We start from the raw sequence: 10769 nt of genomic DNA, 5'->3' as shown, positions 1-10769 counted from the left end.
AGTCTACCTTCTGGTTTCCTGCCATCTTCCTAGGCTCTGCTGGGAGTCCGATGGACAAGCCACCACCATGGTGGGAGCATGTGACAAAGGGCATGGGAGGCCCCGCGGGAGAGAATGGGGCTGAGGCGTTGGGCTGGCTGGCTCCTCTATAGCAAGCTCTTGTGCGAGTTCATCCACTCCCAGGAGACCTGGTGCACGCTGAGGCCGGCATTAATCTCTTCATGAGGGTGGTTGTGATCCGCTCACCTCCCACCATGCTCTGTGAAGGTTGCACTGAGGACTCAGCTCCCAGCACATCCTCCTTGGGAGCCACTCTCCAGCCGTATCCAAGGCACAGCAACCTCCAGTCTCTTCTCAGGGATTCTACTCTACAAATTATTCCAGGACTGGTTCATAGAAGGGGAAGTCACTGGCCCAAGTTCTTTTGTTATAAAAGAAGAGAAAGGCCACAATCATTGATTTCAAAAAGGTGATGTTACAATTAATCAATAGTTAGGCCTGATGTATAGTCGATAAGCTCTAATAGTATAAGCATTTGTTTTTTTTTTTTTTATCAGAAGAAGTCTTTTAGACTTTTAAGGAGGTCTACACTTTCACAAAGTTAAGTTTCAATAGAATAGTCTCATCTGGGGCTTGTGGAAACATTCAGAAATGAAAGCCATTTTGTTTGGTTTTCATAAGAGACTGGTATATTGCTTACTGCAGATGCTAGGGCAGCCAACCCAGGGTTGATGAGGAGGGTTAGAGGGAGGAGCAGAGCTTGGACTGGTGAGCTCTGGTTTCATCCCTCTTGTGTAAGTCTGCGAGATGGAGGAGGATGGAGTTTAACTCAGTTGTGAGCATATAAGTACATTAGAACTTTATGAATACACTTTAGTTATGATTCGCATTGGAGTTAGATCAGTTCGCACCAGCAGATGCCCATCAGCTCTTCTCTGTTCCACGTGGTGCACCAAGTTCAGGAGATACAAAGATGAGCAAGACCCTGCCCCAACCTCTGAAGATCCCTGCTCTAGGCGGGGAGAGGGAGGACATGGGCCTCACTGGAATGCAAGGTCAGGCTGCAGCTGCTGCCTGTTAAGGGTTTGCCAAAACTCATATTAGTTCCTCTTGTGTTAACATGAGAAGCTAGAAAATCACTTAGAGGAAGAGCCCTATTGTGTGTGTGTACGTGTGTGCATGTGCATGTGTGTGAGCATGCACACCTGTTCACAGCTTTGAGTGGGTTAGAAAGAATTCCTTTTCCTTGGTCTGGGGAGGGAATGATTGGAGGGAGTTGAGCAAAAGGAGCCCAGGCTTTTGGAGAAAAGGCTATAAAGGAGACCCTTGTCCTGGTATATAAAAATCAAACTTAGGGAAACCCATGGGAAAGAATTCCAAGTGGTTCTGAATAGATTCTGTGACCAGGAAAGGAGTTCAGGGAACCTGAAGAGAAATTCTCAGAGGGAAGGTAACTTGGCCTCATTTATGGCCATGAAAAGTTTGAGGGCCTAAGGGTTTCAGGATAGATCCAGTTTGGGAAAAATGTATCGGTGGCCCAGGGCTCCTCCAGACTTTGTCCACTGGCGCAGGAGATATGCACTTGACCCTAACTTTCCCCACAGGGGTTGAAAAAGTTGTCACCTTTGGGTGGGTGTGCGGTGCTCTGCAGACCAGACCAGAGTTGGACTGCAGCATTAGGTCACGGGGCACGTTGTCGGCTTGGCCCAACCTCGGCAGTGGGTGTGTAGGCAGGAAGCAATGGCAAGGGCACTGGGCTGATGTGAATCAGCCCGTTTCGCCTGCCTCCTGCTCAGCAGCTGGACCGGTGAACCCCTGGACTGCGTCCGGTCGAGGGGCTGTGGCTGCCTCAAAGGGGACGCTGGGGGAATGACGGACTGGGCAGTTGTGTCGAACTCTGAGAGGTCTGGCTGTCTGCATGCTTCCCTTGGGTACCCACGTCTCCCTGGCGGTATGGAGCACTCCCTTCTCAGCAAGCTCTGGGAGATGCCAAGACTCAGCTGATCTGGAGGAGGCAGGGATTGTCTCCAGGAAGACGCACTGCAGAGGGGCTCCCTTTCCGTCAGGAATCAGTGAATGCTGCCCCACGTAGGGAATATTGGCCTTCATGTCAATTTTTATTTAGAGCTGTCTCAGTGCCTAGTGTAGCATCCTAAGCTCCCTGCTCTGGCCAAATCCGCAAGGGCCCCAGGTGCTTAAAATTGTGAGCCTGCTTCCTGGGAGGGGACCTTTGTCTCTGCAGAGTCAATCTAATGAGCTTCATATGAGTCAGCCCCTTGGGTGAACATCCAATAAAGAAAAAATCTAATTAAAATTCAGCAATGATTACTGCCGCGGTTTGTTGGATATGAATGCAATTTCTGCTAAGATTCAAAGTTGGAGCCATGTTTATTAATTTTGGAAAAGGAGTACACCTATAATTTTGTCCTTAATTGGCTAATTAAATTCCCCTAACTGTCGAGAAGAGATGGAGGTGTTTAAGTCCATCCCGTGAGACCCCTGGGAAGAATCCCACACCCGCCCTTCGTAAATCCTTCATGGTTCCAGTCTGCCTTTAGTGTGGGTAGTCTCACTTTATTGACACAAAAGAATGCACTTATAAATTAGGGGATAAATTTCTGAATTCAACAGCTAATGAGTGACATTATCCGACCCCCTGTTCTAAGAAGATTGCTCGGTCTGAGGCATGAAAGGAAACAGACTTTCCAATTAGAAGTATGTAGGTGCCGGGGCTCAGCGGAAGGGGCAGGGTCTGGAGCTTCCGTAAACTGGAGTGAAGCACAGAGGCAGTCGACACATGCAATTAGGTGTCAGGCACTGTCACAAAGTGTCTCTCGTCCGTCCGTCCGTCTGTCTGTCTACCTATCATCTACCTAACAATATATCCACACACAAGTCCCTGGATCACAATAATATTTCAACCTATGATTCTTTATTTTATGGTGGTATGAAAGTGACATACATTCACTAGAAACTCTACTTCAAATTTTGATTGTTTCCTGGGCTTGCTGAGCAGGGTACGCTCTTCTGAGGTACGGGGCACAGTGTGAGCTGTGGCTCCTGGCCTGACACGTAGTCCTGAGAGGACACAACCCAGAGCCTTCAGTGTACGTGTTGCTAAGCTACCAGGTTCTGTGAGGTAGGTGTATTAAATGCATTTGTGACTTACGATGTTTTCAAGTTGCTATGGGTTTATAAGGATGCAACTCGACTGTGAGTTGAGGATGTCTGTAGTATGCATGCATGTGTGACGTTCCACTGTGAAGCTACACATATGCGCACACACATACATACACACTCAAGCACACACTTTGCTATTGTCTAGATTATTTGGCTACCTTGACGGCAGAGTCAGTTTTCTTTGATCCTCTGAGGGTGAAATTGCTTTCTACCTTTTCTTCTCTCTCTATTCTGTAGACAATCAGCATGACCTTAGATTTCAGATCTTTGGAACTGAGTTGGTCCCAGCCCAGTAGCCTACCTTTTGTCCTGCTTCTACATATAGCTTGACAACACTTTTTGACATCAGAAAGATATTGTTGTTTCTTTCTTTTAGAAACAATATTTAAAAAATTCATCAATTTGGTTATGAATATTTGATATTAAAAAAAAAAAGAAAACCTTTGGAAAAGCACAGAGGGTGTCATAGGGATCTGGGAGCTCCTGTAGCCTCTAACCCTCTGCCTGGGGTAGAGTGATGCGTGTGCCCCCAGCGAGGCCCTCAGGGTCCATGATGCAGATGTGTCTACTGCAGGCCTTGTTCAGGGCAAGGAGGGAATTACTTCCAAGAGTGGACCACAAGAGGATCAAAACTGCTGTCTATTTGGAAAGAAACAAAGTGAGAGGTCTAACAAATATTGCTCCATAACTAAACCTGCAGGAATTTTAGAACTAACTGATAAAGGGCTTTTGGAAATAGCCTTTTGGAGATTTTTGCCATCCTGTTGGCTTATAGTCCTGTCATTTTGTTTTATTTATTTATTTGGGTTTTTTTTTTCCATTGAGCTTATTGGTACATTTCAGGTATGCAATATAATGACATTCATCACTGGGATCTTGTACCTGTATGTGATGTATCTTGGTTCTTATTTTTGCCCCTTCCCCTGCCCTCCCTTCAAATCCCCCACCCCTCCCTATTTACAAAGACTTTGTCTCTGTTTTTTCCTTTTCCCATATTTATTCCTTTCCTGTCTATCCTTTCCCCTACCCCTCCCACTTCTCTGTCCCCTTTGAACCTTTTCTTCCTATTTCACATTATCTATTATACCTTTGGATCCTTATTTACACTTTCAGTTTCTCACATTAGAGAAACTATTCAGTATTTACATGTGTGTCCTATTTATTTCACTTAAGAGTATGGCCTCAATATGCATCCACTTAGCTATAAATGTCTCTAGTTTCTTGTTCTTTATGGCTGAGTAGTACTCCATTTTATAAAAAAAAACCCACATCTTCTTTATCCAGTGTCCAGTTGATAGGCAATTGGGTGGCTTCCAAGTTTTAGCTATTACAAACTGTGCTGCTATGAACATGGGTTTGCATATATCCTTGTGGTATGATATTTTAAATTCTTTTGGGAAGATCCCCAGCAGAGGAATAATACCTGGGTCAAATGGAACCTCTAATCCCAGTTCTTTGAGGTATCTCCATACTGATTTCCACAGTGCTTGCACCAGTCTACACTCCCACCAGCAGTGGAGCAGGGTTCCTTTTTCCCCACATCCCTGCCAGCATTTGTTATTGGTTGATTTCTTGATAGCAGCCATTCTTTCCGGGGTGAGGTGGAATCTCAGCGTTGTTTTCATTTGCATCTCTCGAATGACCCGTGATGCTGAACATTTTTTCATATGTTTATTTGCCATTTCTACATCTTTGTCTGAGAAATGTCTGTTCATTTCAGATGCCCATTTTCGAACTGGGTCTTTGAATTTGCAAGATCTGATTTTTTTTAGGTTCTTTATATATTCTCCATAGTAGACCTTTGTCTGAGGAACAGCTGGTAAAATTTTTTTCCCACATTGTGGGTTGTCTCTCTCTCTTTTTTTTTATAGAGACATATACCTTGGAGGCATTTAGTATATTTGGAAATTCTCATTTGCATTTTTAGACAATGGAGTAACTGTTTTTGCAGGCTGTACTAAAACATGAACACATCAGTGAAGAAACCAGACTAGGAATTTCAGTATTCATTTGATGTTTCTGGGACAGGACTTTTTCTTGAATTTAAATTCTGAGAATCCATAATCTCTCCTGTGTGCCCATCTGCTTCTACCTCTGTTTTGTTTTGCATCTCTTCTGCATCTTCACTAAGGCAAGTTCTTTTGCTCTCTTCTTCTAAAACTCTCTGGACTGCAGTGGGAGCACTTTGGGTATTAACAGTAGTGGTGGCAACAATAATGACTGAAGTGGGAGGAGAAGCTGGAGGAGTTGGAGAAGCTGGAGAAGAGGAAGAAACTGTGGAAGGGGTGATGGAAAGTGGAATACGTTCCATTTTCATTTCTTCTGGGGGATTTTCCAGAATTTCCAACTCAAGAGTCAATGGCAGAACCTCATGTTTTACTATTTCCATAATGCTTTCTGTGGCTGGAGATTTTTCACCAACTCCATTCATTTCATTAATTAGGTTAATAATAGAAATCAGTGGAATATCATTAGGTGCTACACTACAGGGTTTCTTGCATGTATCACGGTCAATTTCAGCTACTGGTGAAGAGTTCGATGTTTCTGTACAAGATGTGAGGCGGGTATAGGCACTACATCTTCTTTTGAGGAAGATAGTTCATGTCTGTCATCTACAGCAGTAGTGAATATTAGGTGGCTACTAAGAGCAGCAGAGGTGGGGGAAGCAACTGTTCTTCGAGCAACTGGAGCAATAGTGGTAGGTGTTGGAGGCAGAAGACGCGCGGGTAGGGATTCCACTGTAGCAGTCTCAGATGTCTGGCCTGCCTGTTTTCTTGCCTTACTAAAGACTAGCCTAAGGACCGGGGAGGGAGACTTTAACACTGGATCTGGGTTTGGCTTCTCTCCTTGCTTTTGGCCGCTACCTGCAGTGACAGGGGTGCAAGATGAGTGCTCTCCACAGCCCCATAAAGCACAGGGCTGTGCTCAGGGGCCTGGCTGGGCAGCTGCTGAGTAGGGTAGGTGTGGATGTGGGCCTTCCTGTGGGTGGAGTGGGGTTTAGGCTGCCACCTCCAGATGTCATCTCCTCAGTTAGGTCTTTACCTCCCTGGTTTGGATCTCGAATTCTTATAGTTTTTTCTCTTGGCTGGAGGGGGCTGTTGCTGCGTAGGCACTAAGATAGGTGTGGACTGATACACTGGCTGACTTGGGTACAAAGACGTTTCGTATACACTGGGGAAGTCCCCTGGTCCTGGTCCAGGATAAAAAGGACCTGGCCTTGGTGGTTGAACTGGATACTGTTGTAGAGAGCCAACATAAGGAGGACCACTATGACCTCACTGCGGTACACAGTACTGAGGACCCTGGGGCACTGGGTATGGCATGGGCAGATGGTTGACCATCATGATGTGCTGATTGGCCTGATGCACTGCAGTGGGGGTCTGTGCACCAGGACGAATGGAAGGACTGCTATTTGGGATGGTGGCTCTAGGAGGCTGTATTTGAGGCCTCTGGAAAAAAAATGCAGTATTTTATCCAGCCCCTTCCAGCCAAGGACCTGTAAACAGGAGTCTGTTCCAAAACCTTCCTCCTCTTCCAGTTATCTGTGCAATGTATTGACCCAGTTCTTCTGGGTGGAGAATGGGTTTGAGTTTGTGAATTCATTGTCTGAGGAGCTTGAGGGTATACCAACGTGGTTGGATTTGCATTCTGTCCAGAGGGATAAGGGGTTTGAGAGATTCCCGGGGAGGATGCATGTCTTGGGGTGTTGCTGCAAGATTTGGATGCCCCTTGTTTATTTCATGTGTTGAATACAGGGAAGGGGTTGGAGGTCCTGGCTGTCCTGCTACTTGTGTTACTGTACTATTAACTGCTGAAACCGTGGGAGTAAAGATTCGATCCTCGAGAGGCTGCTGCACAGATCCTCTAGGAATTTGTTGGGGTGCCTGGGTCTGGAGGGTTCTGACGTTCGGGTGGGGAGTCACTGACACTGCCGCCACCGCTCTGGTGTCAGTTCGGTTCCTGCTGCAGCCACTGAGCCTTTCACGGCAATGTCCACATGGGCTGGTGGTGGGGGGTCTTCATCCCCCTCCCCGGGGGAAGCAGCGCCCCTCTGGGTCTGTGGGTTGTCTCTTCACTCTGTTGGTGGTTTCTCTTGCAGTGCAGAAGCTTTTTAATAAGATGAGATCCCAATTGTTGATTCTTCATAGTAGTTCCCATGTGACTGAAGTTTTGTTCATGAAATCTTTTCCTATGCCAATGTCTTCAAGAGTTCTACTTGGGCCGGGGATTTAGCTCAGTGGTTTCTCCACCTGCTGTGCAAGCACAAGGTCCCAAGTTCGACGCCCCCATACCAAAAAAAAAAAAAAAGAGTTCTACCTAACCTCTCTTCCAGTCAGTATAGCGTTTTTCTTTCAATACTTACATCTTTGATCCATTTTGATTTTAGTTTAGTGCATGGTGAGAAATATAGGTCTAATTTTAATCTTTGGCAAGTTGGAACCCGTTTTTTCCAGCACCATTTATTAAAGAGGCTATCTTTCCTCCAGTGATGGTTTTGGCTCCTTTGTCGAAGATGAGGTGGCTGAGTGTGTCTGGAGTTGTTTCTGCATCTTCTAATCTGTTCCACTGATCCTTGAGTCTGTTTCTTTGCCAGTACCATGCCTTTTTTTTTTTTTATCACAGTGGCTTTGTAGTATAGTTTCAAGTTGGGGGTTGTGATACCCCCTGCCACGTCTCTGTTGCCTAGAATTGCTTTTGCTATTCTGGGTCTCTTCTTCTTCCAAATGAATTTTTGGATTGTTTTCTCAAGTTCTGTGAAGTATGCTGTTGGAATTTCAATTGGGATTGCATTGAATCTGTATAGCAGTTTTGGAAGTATGGCCATTTTCACTACATTGGTTCTTCCTACCTGGGAGCAAGGGATGTCTTTCCATTTTCTGATATGCTTTTTGATCTCTTTTTTTCAGAGTGCTGTAGTTTTCAGAGTAGAAGTCTTTGATTTCTTTCATTAGGTTGATTCCTAGGTATTTCAATTTTTTGGGTGCTATTGTGAAAGGAGTTGTTTCTCCAGTTCCTCCCTCATTGAGTCTGTTGTTTATGTATAGGAAGGTTATTGATTTTTGTGTGTTGACCTTGTATCCAGCTACTCTACTGAATTTGGTTATTAAGTCTAGAAGACTTTTGGTGGAGTTCTTGTGGTCTTCTATATAGAGTATCATGTCATCTGCAAATAATGACAGTTTAACTTCTTCATTTCCTATCTTTATTCCTTTTATTTCTTTCTCTTGTCTAATTGCTGTGGCTAATGTTTCTAGAACTATATTAAACAGGGGTGGTGATAGTGGACATCCTTGTCTTGTTCCTGATTTTAGTGTGAAGGATTTCATTTTTTGACCATTTAGTACGATATTAAGGGTTGGTTTTTCATAGATGGCTTCTATTGGGTTGAGATAAAGACCATCTATTCCAATTTTCTATAGGGCTCTTTTTTTTTTTAATCATGAATAGGTGTTGGATTCTGTTGAACACTTTTTTCTGCATCAATTGAGATGATCATATGGTTTTTGTCCTTGGCTCTATTGATACAGTGTATTACATTTATTGATTTGCATATGTTGAACCATCCCTGCATCCCTGGGATGAATCCCACTTGGTCAAGGGTGTATGGTCTTTGTAGTGATCTTCTGCATTGTGTTTGCCAGTATCTTACTGAAGATTTTTGAAACTATGGTCATTGAGGAAATTAGCCTGTAGTTTTCTTTTTCTGTTGGGTCTTTCTCTGCTTTTGGGATCAAGGTGATGCTTGCTTCCAGGAATGAATTCGGGAGTATTGCTTCCCTTTCAGTTTCACTGAAGAGTTTAAAAAGCAGTAGTTCCTCTCTAAAGGTCTTGTAGAATTCAGCAGTGAGGCCATCAGGACCTGGTAATTTGGTAACTTCACTGGTAAGTTTTTAATTATGTTTTCAATTTCATTGATTGATATTGGGTTGTTTAGAATTTTTAGGTTTTCTTTGTTCAACTTTGGTAATTCATATGTATCTAGAAATTTGTCTATTTCTTCTGTGTTTTCCATCTTATTGACATATAGGTTCTCAAAGTAGGTATTGGTGATCCTCTGGATTTCTGCTAGGTCTGTTGTAATTTCACCCTTTTCATTCCTAATTGCATGGATTTGGGCCTTTTCTTTCCTTTTTCTGATAAGGTTGGCTAAGGGTTTGTCAATTTTGTTTATTCTTTTAAAGAACCAGCTCTTGGCTTCATTGATTTTTTTGTATCATTCTCTCAGTCTTAATTGCATTGATTTCTGCTCTGATCTTTATAATTTCCTCCCTTGTATGAGATTTGGATTTGTTCTGCGCTTCTTTTTCTAGAAGCTTGAGGTTCAGCATCAGGTTGTTTATTTGAGCTCACTCTGTTTTCCTAATATGAGTATTCACTGCTATGAATTTCCCTTGTAAGACTGCTTTCATTGTGTCCCATAGATTCCAATATGTTGTAATGGCTTTAAAATTTAATTGTAGAAACTCTCTGATTTCTTCTTTAATTTCTGCTGTGACCATTCAGGAGTGTGTTGTTCAATTTCCAATGTGTTTATGAAATTCTTGTGGTTTCTTTTGCTATTATCTCCAAGTTCATCGCACTATGGTCTGATATACAGGAGATAACTTCAATTCCTTTGCACTTTACTTGAATGAATTCTAAGAGCAAGTCTGTGGTCACTTTTGGAGAATGACCCATGTACAACTGAAAAGAATGTGTATTCTGATTTTTGTGGGGTGGAACACTCTGTAAACATCTGTTAAGTCCATTTGTTCAAGAGTTTGGTTGAATTCTAGTATTTCATTGTTTACTTTTTGTCTAGTTGATCTATCCATTTGTGACAGTGAGGTATTGAGGTCCCCGACTACTATTGTATTAGTGGTTATTTTATTTCTTTTTATTTCTTTTTTTATATTTTTGGTACCAGAGATTGAACTTGGCTCCTTGCGCTTGCAAGGCAGGGGGTGGAACCACTGAGCTAAATCCCCGGCCCATTTTTTCATGTCCATTAATATTTGTTTTATATAGTTGGGTGCACTAGTATTTGGTGCATATGTATTTATGATTGTCACCTCTTCCTCTTGGATTGTTCCCTTTACAAGGATGTAGTGGCCTTCTTTGTCTCTTCTTAATCAGTATTAGTTTGAAATTTATTTTATTGCCAAACAGACTAGCTAATCCTGCTTGTTTTCGGGTTCCTGTTGCATGGAGTATGGTTTTCCACCCTTTAACTTTCAGTCTATTAGTGTTTTTTGAATTAAGTGTTTGTTGCATGCAGCATTTTGTTGGATGTTGCTTCTTGACCCATTCTGCCAGTCTTTTGATTGGTGAATTGAGACCATTAACATTGATGGTTATAACTGCTATGTATTGACTTATCCTTGTCATGGCCTTTTCCTGTTGTTGGATTCGCCCCCTTGTGTTTAATTTCTTGTCTTGCCTGATGGATTTATTCTGCTGGGCTTTGTATGGTTGTGATCTTCACTGTTTTTTCCTAGGATATTACTTAAAATTTTTTTGAGTGCTGGTTTGGTATTCATGAAGTTCCTCAGGTGTTCTTTGTCATGAAAGTATCTTATTTCTCCATCAATTTTGAGAGATAGTTTTGT

At 43.0% G+C, this 10769-nt stretch overlaps 1 pseudogene; it reads right to left on the bottom strand.

The window, feature by feature from the left end:
- Positions 1-5179: 5179 nt before the first annotated feature.
- On the bottom strand, positions 5180-6979 carry LOC101722901 (eukaryotic translation initiation factor 4 gamma 3-like; annotated as a pseudogene).
- Positions 6980-10769: the final 3790 nt, after the last annotated feature.

The sequence above is a fragment of the Heterocephalus glaber genome, unplaced genomic scaffold (assembly GCF_053883595.1).
Source record: "Heterocephalus glaber isolate CG9 unplaced genomic scaffold, H.glaber_assembly_v1.0 deba00001111, whole genome shotgun sequence".
Taxonomy (NCBI): Eukaryota; Metazoa; Chordata; class Mammalia; order Rodentia; family Bathyergidae; genus Heterocephalus; species Heterocephalus glaber.
The sequence above is the reverse complement of the archived record's forward strand: the minus strand, read 5'-3'. Positions and strand labels throughout refer to the sequence as shown.